This window comes from Scyliorhinus torazame, unplaced genomic scaffold, assembly GCF_047496885.1.
Source record: "Scyliorhinus torazame isolate Kashiwa2021f unplaced genomic scaffold, sScyTor2.1 scaffold_1177, whole genome shotgun sequence".
In the NCBI taxonomy this organism is placed as follows: domain Eukaryota; kingdom Metazoa; phylum Chordata; class Chondrichthyes; order Carcharhiniformes; family Scyliorhinidae; genus Scyliorhinus; species Scyliorhinus torazame.
Window position 1 is genome coordinate 30001 of NW_027308904.1, and position 7500 is coordinate 37500.

The following is a 7500-nucleotide window of genomic DNA, read 5'->3' on the forward strand; positions in this document are numbered from 1 at the left end:
GAGAGAGAGTGAGAGAGAGTGAGAGAGAGTGAGCGAGAGTGAGAGAGAGTGAGAGAGAGAGTGAGAGAGAGTGAGCGAGAGTGAGCGAGAGTGAGAGAGAGTGAGAGAGAGTGAGAGAGAGTGAGAGAGAGTGAGCGAGAGTGAGAGAGAGTGAGAGAGAGTGAGAGAGAGTGAGCGAGAGTGAGAGAGAGTGAGCGAGAGTGAGCGAGAGTGAGCGAGAGTGAGCGAGAGTGAGAGAGAGTGAGCGAGAATGAGAGAGAGTGAGAGAGAGTGAGCGAGAGTGAGCGAGAGTGAGAGAGAGTGAGAGACAGTGAGGAGAGAGTGAGGAGAGAGTGAGGAGAGAGTGAGAGAGAGTGAGAGAGAGTGAGAGAGAGTGAGGAGAGAGTGAGAGTGAGAGTCAGTGAGGAGAGAGTGAGAGAGAGTGAGAAAGAGGGAGCGAGAGTGAGAGAGAGTGAGGAGAGAGAGTGAGAGTGAGAGTGAGAGAGAGTGAGAGAGAGTGAGGAGAGAGTGAGAGAGAGTGAGAGAGAGTGAGGAGAGAGTGAGAGAGAGTGAGAGAGAGTGAGAGAGAGTGAGCGAGAGTGAGAGAGATTGAGGAGAGAGAGTGAGAAGAGAGTGAGGAGAGAGAGTGAGAGAGAGCGAGCGAGAGTGAGAGAGAGTGAGGAAAGAGAGTGAGAGTGAGCGAGAGTGAGAGAGAGTGAGAGTGACGAGAGAGTGAGCGAGAGTGTGAGAGAGAGTGAGAGAGAGTGAGAGTGAGAGTGAGAGTGAGGAGAGAGTGAGGAGAGAGTGAGCGAGAGTGAGCGAGAGTGAGAGAGAGTGAGAGAGAGTGAGAGAGAGTGAGAGAGAGACGAGAGAGAGAGGGGAGAGTGAGAGAGAGAGAGAGCGAGAGTGAGAGAGAGTGAGAGAGAGTGAGAGAGAGAGTGAGCGAGAGTGAGAGAGAGTGAGAGAGAGTGAGAGAGAGTGAGAGAGAGTGAGAGAGAGTGAGAGAGAGTGAGGAGAGAGTGAGGAGAGAGTGAGAGTGTGAGAGAGAGAGTGAGGAGAGAGTGAGAGAGAGTGAGTGAGAGAGAGTGAGAGAGAGTGTGAGCGAGAGTGAGCGAGAGTGAGCGAGAGTGAGAGAGAGTGAGAGAGAGTGAGCGAGAGTGAGAGAGAGTGAGAGAGAGTGAGAGAGAGTGAGCGAGAGTGAGCGAGAGTGAGCGAGAGTGAGCGAGAGTGAGAGAGAGTGAGCGAGAATGAGAGAGAGTGAGAGAGAGTGAGCGAGAGTGAGCGAGAGTGAGCGAGAGTGAGAGAGAGTGAGAGAGAGTGAGAGACAGTGAGGAGAGAGTGAGGAGAGAGTGAGGAGAGAGTGAGAGAGAGTGAGAGAGAGTGAGAGAGAGTGAGGAGAGAGTGAGAGTGAGAGTCAGTGAGGAGAGAGTGAGAGAGAGTGAGAGAGAGGGAGCGAGAGTGAGAGAGAGTGAGGAGAGAGAGTGAGAGTGAGAGTGAGAGAGAGTGAGAGAGAGTGAGGAGAGAGTGAGAGAGAGTGAGAGAGAGTGAGGAGAGAGTGAGAGAGAGTGAGAGAGAGTGAGCGAGAGTGAGAGAGAGTGAGGAGAGAGAGTGAGAAGAGAGTGAGGAGAGAGAGTGAGAGAGAGCGAGCGAGAGTGAGAGAGAGTGAGGAAAGAGAGTGAGAGTGAGAGAGAGTGAGAGAGAGTGAGAGTGACGAGAGAGTGAGCGAGAGTGTGAGAGAGAGTGAGAGAGAGTGAGAGTGAGAGTGAGAGTGAGGAGAGAGTGAGAGAGTGAGCGAGAGTGAGAGAGAGTGAGAGAGAGTGAGAGAGAGTGAGAGAGAGTGAGAGAGAGTGAGAGAGAGACGAGAGAGACGAGAGAGAGAGGGGAGAGTGAGAGAGAGAGAGAGCGAGAGTGAGAGAGAGTGAGAGAGAGTGAGAGAGAGAGTGAGCGAGAGTGAGAGAGAGTGAGAGAGAGTGAGAGAGAGTGAGGAGAGAGTGAGGAGAGAGTGAGGAGAGAGTGAGAGAGAGAGAGCAGGAGTGAGAGAGAGTGAGAGAGGAGAGAGGAGAGAGTGAGACAGAGTGAGAGAGAGTGAGAGAGAGTGAGAGAGTGAGAGAGAGTGAGAGAGAGTGAGAGAGAGTGAGGAGAGAGTGAGAGAGAGTGAGAGAGAGTGAGAGAGAGTGAGAGAGAGTGAGAGAGAGTGAGAGAGTGAGAGAGAGTGAGAGAGAGTGAGAGAGAGTGAGGAGAGAGTGAGGAGAGAGTGAGGAGAGAGTGAGAAAGAGTGAGAGAGAGTGAGAGAGAGAGTGAGGAGAGAGTGAGAGAGAGAGAGCAGGAGTGAGAGAGTGAGAGAGGAGAGAGTGAGAGAGAGTGAGGAGAGAGTGAGGAGAGAGTGAGAGAGAGAGTGAGAGAGAGAGTGAGAGAGAGTGAGAGAGAGTGAGCGAGAGTGAGCGAGAGTGAGCGAGAGTGAGAGAGAGTGAGAGAGAGTGAGAGAGAGTGAGAGAGAGTGAGCGAGAGTGAGAGAGAGTGAGAGAGAGTGAGAGAGAGTGAGAGAGAGTGAGCGAGAGTGAGAGAGTGAGCGAGAGTGAGCGAGAGTGAGTGAGCGAGAGTGAGAGAGAGTGAGCGAGAATGAGAGAGAGTGAGAGAGAGTGAGCGAGAGTGAGCGAGAGTGAGAGAGAGTGAGAGACAGTGAGGAGAGAGTGAGGAGAGAGTGAGGAGAGAGTGAGAGAGAGTGAGAGAGAGTGAGAGAGAGTGAGGAGAGAGTGAGAGTGAGAGTCAGTGAGGAGAGAGTGAGAGAGAGTGAGAAAGAGGGAGCGAGAGTGAGAGAGAGTGAGGAGAGAGAGTGAGAGTGAGAGTGAGAGAGAGTGAGAGAGAGTGAGAGAGAGTGAGAGAGAGTGAGGAGAGAGTGAGAGAGAGTGAGAGAGAGTGAGAGAGAGTGAGCGAGAGTGAGAGAGAGTGAGGAGAGAGAGTGAGAAGAGAGTGAGGAGAGAGAGTGAGAGAGAGCGAGCGAGAGTGAGAGAGAGTGAGGAAAGAGAGTGAGAGTGAGCGAGAGTGAGAGAGAGTGAGAGTGACGAGAGAGTGAGCGAGAGTGTGAGAGAGAGTGAGAGAGAGTGAGAGTGAGAGTGAGAGTGAGGAGAGAGTGAGGAGAGAGTGAGCGAGAGTGAGCGAGAGTGAGAGAGAGTGAGAGAGAGTGAGAGAGAGTGAGAGAGAGTGAGAGAGAGACGAGAGAGAGAGGGGAGAGTGAGAGAGAGAGAGAGCGAGAGTGAGAGAGAGTGAGAGAGAGTGAGAGAGAGAGTGAGCGAGAGTGAGAGAGAGTGAGGGAGAGTGAGAGAGAGTGAGGAGAGAGTGAGGAGAGAGTGAGAGTGTGAGAGAGAGAGTGAGGAGAGAGTGAGAGACAGTGAGTGAGAGAGAGTGAGAGAGAGTGTGAGCGAGAGTGAGCGAGAGTGAGCGAGAGTGAGCGAGAGTGAGCGAGAGTGAGAGAGAGTGAGAGAGAGTGAGAGAGAGTGAGCGAGAGTGAGAGAGAGTGAGAGAGAGTGAGCGAGAGTGAGCGAGAGTGAGCGAGAGTGAGCGAGAGTGAGAGAGAGTGAGCGAGAATGAGAGAGAGTGAGAGAGAGTGAGCGAGAGTGAGCGAGAGTGAGCGAGAGTGAGAGAGAGTGAGAGAGAGTGAGAGACAGTGAGGAGAGAGTGAGGAGAGAGTGCGGAGAGAGTGAGAGAGAGTGAGAGAGAGTGAGAGAGAGTGAGGAGAGAGTGAGAGTGAGAGTCAGTGAGGAGAGAGTGAGAGAGAGTGAGAGAGAGGGAGCGAGAGTGAGAGAGAGTGAGGAGAGAGAGTGAGAGTGAGAGAGAGTGAGAGAGAGTGAGGAGAGAGTGAGAGAGAGTGAGAGAGAGTGAGGAGAGAGTGAGAGAGAGTGAGAGAGAGTGAGCGAGAGTGAGAGAGAGTGAGGAGAGAGAGTGAGAAGAGAGTGAGGAGAGAGAGTGAGAGAGAGCGAGCGAGAGTGAGAGAGAGTGAGGAAAGAGAGTGAGAGTGAGAGAGAGTGAGAGAGAGTGAGAGTGACGAGAGAGTGAGCGAGAGTGTGAGAGAGAGTGAGAGAGAGTGAGAGTGAGAGTGAGAGTGAGGAGAGAGTGAGAGAGTGAGCGAGAGTGAGAGAGAGTGAGAGAGAGTGAGAGAGAGTGAGAGAGAGTGAGAGAGAGTGAGAGAGAGACGAGAGAGAGAGGGGAGAGTGAGAGAGAGAGAGAGCGAGAGTGAGAGAGAGTGAGAGAGAGTGAGAGAGAGAGTGAGCGAGAGTGAGAGAGAGTGAGAGAGAGTGAGAGAGAGTGAGGAGAGAGTGAGGAGAGAGTGAGGAGAGAGTGAGGAGAGAGTGAGAGAGAGAGAGCAGGAGTGAGAGAGAGTGAGAGAGGAGAGAGGAGAGAGTGAGACAGAGTGAGAGAGAGTGAGAGAGAGTGAGAGAGTGAGAGAGAGTGAGAGAGAGTGAGAGAGAGTGAGGAGAGAGTGAGAGAGAGTGAGAGAGAGTGAGAGAGAGTGAGAGAGAGTGAGAGAGTGAGAGAGAGTGAGAGAGAGTGAGGAGAGAGTGAGAGAGAGTGAGAGAGAGTGAGAGAGAGTGAGAGAGAGTGAGAGAGTGAGAGAGAGTGAGAGAGAGTGAGAGAGAGTGAGGAGAGAGTGAGGAGAGAGTGAGGAGAGAGTGAGAAAGAGTGAGAGAGAGTGAGAGAGAGAGTGAGGAGAGTGTGAGAGAGAGAGAGCAGGAGTGAGAGAGTGAGAGAGGAGAGAGTGAGAGAGAGTGAGGAGACAGTGAGAGAGAGAGTGAGAGAGAGAGTGAGAGAGAGTGAGAGAGAGTGAGAGAGAGTGAGAGAGAGTGAGAGAGAGTGAGACAGAGAGTGAGGAGAGAGTGAGAGAGAGAGAGCAGGAGTGAGAGAGAGTGAGAGAGGAGAGAGTGAGAGAGAGTGAGAGTGTGAGAGAGAGTGAGGAGAGAGTGAGGAGCGAGTGAGAGAGTGAGACAGAGAGTGAGTGAGAGTGAGAGAGAGTGAGAGAGAGAGTGAGAGAGAGTGAGAGAGGAGAGAGTGAGAGAGAGTGAGTGAGAGAGAGTGAGAGAGAGAGTGAGGAGAGAGTGAGTGAGAGAGAGTGAGAGAGAGAGTGAGGAGAGAGTGAGAGAGAGTGAGAGAGGAGAGAGTGAGAGAGAGAGAGTGAGTGAGAGAGAGTGAGACAGAGAGTGAGGAGAGAGTGAGAGAGAGTGAGAGAGGAGAGAGTGAGAGAGAGTGAGTGAGAGAGAGAGTGAGGAGAGAGTGAGAGAGAGTGAGAGAGAGTGAGAGAGAGTGAGCGAGAGTGAGAGAGAGTGAGGAGAGAGAGTGAGAGTGAGAGAGAGTGAGAGAGAGTGAGAGTGAGAGAGTGAGAGTTAGAGAGAGTGAGAGAGAGTGAGCGAGAGTGAGAGAGAGAGTAAGCGAGAGTGAGAGAGAGTGAGGAGAGAGTGAGGAGAGAGAGTGAGAGTTAGAGAGAGTGAGGAGAGAGTGAGAGAGAGTGAGCGAGAGTGAGAGAGAGTGAGGACAGAGAGTGAGAGTGAGAGAGAGTGACAAGAGAGTGAGAGAGAGTGAGAGAGAGTGAGAGAGAGTGAGAGTGAGAGAGTGAGAGTGAGAGAGAGTGAGGAGAGAGTGAGAGAGAGTGAGAGTGATGAGAGTGTGAGAGAGAGAGTGAGGAGAGAGTGAGAGAGAGTGAGAGAGAGAAGAGAGAGCGAGCGACTGAGGAGATTGAGAGAGAGTGAGAGAGAGCGAGAGAGAGTGAGAGAGTGAGGTGAGAGTGAGAGAGAGTGAGCGACAGTGAGCGACTGAGGAGAGTGAGAGAGAGTGAGAGTGAGAGAGAGTGAGCGAGAGTGAGCGACTGAGGAGAGTGAGAGAGAGAGTGAGAGTGAGAGTGAGAGAGAGTGAGAGAGTGAGGAGAGAGTGAGAGAGAGTGAGAGAGAGTGAGAGTGAGAGAGAGTGAGGAGAGAGAGTGAGAGTGAGCGACAGTGAGGAGAGAGTGAGAGAGAGTGAGAGAGAGTGAGAGAGAGTGAGAGAGAGTGAGAGAGAGTGAGAGAGAGTGAGAGAGAGTGAGAGAGAGTGAGAGAGAGTGAGAGAGAGTGAGAGAGAGTGAGAGTGAGAGTGAGAGAGAGAGAGTGAGTGAGAGAGAGAGTGAGAGAGAGTGAGAGAGAGTGAGAGTGGTGAGAGAGAGTGAGAGAGAGAGAGAGAGTGAGACAGAGGGAGAGTGAGAGAGAGAGTGAGACAGAGGGAGAGTGAGAGAGAGAGTGAGAGAGAGAGTGAGAGAGAGTGAGAGAGAGAGTGAGAGAGTGAGAGAGAGAGTGAGAGAGAGTGAGAGAGACAGAGAGAGCGTGAGAAAGAGGGAGAGTGAGGAGAGAGTGAGAGAGAGTGAGCGAGAGTGAGCGACAGAGAGTGAGAGAGAGTGAGAGAGTGAGGAGAGAGTGAGAGAGAGTGAGCGAGAGTGAGCGAGAGTGAGCGAGAGTGAGCGAGAGTGAGAGAGAGTGAGAGTTAGAGAGAGTGAGAGAGAGAGTGAGTGAGAGAGAGTGAGCGAGAGTGAGCGAGAGTGAGCGAGAGTGAGCGAGAGTGAGAGAGAGTGAGAGAGAGAGTGAGAGAGAGTGAGAGAGAGACAGAGAGAGAGTGAGAAAGAGGGAGAGTGAGGAGAGAGTGAGAGAGAGTGAGCGAGAGTGAGCGACAGAGAGTGAGAGAGAGTGAGAGAGTGAGGAGAGAGTGAGAGAGAGTGAGAGAGAGTGAGAGAGAGTGAGGAGAGAGTGAGAGAGAGTGAGAGACAGTGAGGAGAGAGTGAGAGAGAGTGCGAGTGAGCGAGAGTGAGAGAGAGTGAGAGACAGTGAGGAGAGAGAGTGAGAGTTAGAGAGAGTGAGGAGAAAGTGAGAGAGAGTGAGAGAGAGTGAGCGAGAGTGAGTGAGAATGAGAGAGAGTGACAAGAGAGTGAGAGGGAGTGAGAGAGAGCGAGAGAGAGTGAGAGTGAGAGAGTGAGAGTGAGAGAGAGTGAGGAGAGAGTGAGAGAGAGTGAGAGAGAGTGAGAGAGAGTGAGAGAGAGAAGAGAGAGTGAGCGACTGAGGAGAGTGAGAGAGAGTGAGAGAGAGTGAGAGAGAGTGAGAGAGAGTGAGAGAGAGTGAGAGAGAGTGAGAGAGAGTGAGAGAGAGTGAGGAGAGACTGAGAGAGAGTGAGAGAGAGTGAGAGAGAGTGAGAGAGAGTGAGAGAGTGAGGAGAGAGTGAGAGAGAGTGAGGGAGAGTGAGCGAGAGTGAGCGACTGAGGAGAGTGAGAGAGAGTGAGAGTGAGAGAGAGTGAGAGAGAGTGAGAGAGAGTGAGAGAGAGTGAGGAGAGAGTGAGAGAGAGTGAGAGAGAGTGAGAGTGAGAGTGAGAGTGAGGAGAGTGAGAGTGAGCGAGAGTGAGGAGAGAGTGAGTGAGAGAGAGTGAGCGAGAGTGAGTGAGTGAGGAGAGTGTGAGAGAGAGTGAGAGAGAGTGAGGAGTGAGAGAGAGTGAGAGTGATGAGAGAGTGAGAGAGAGAG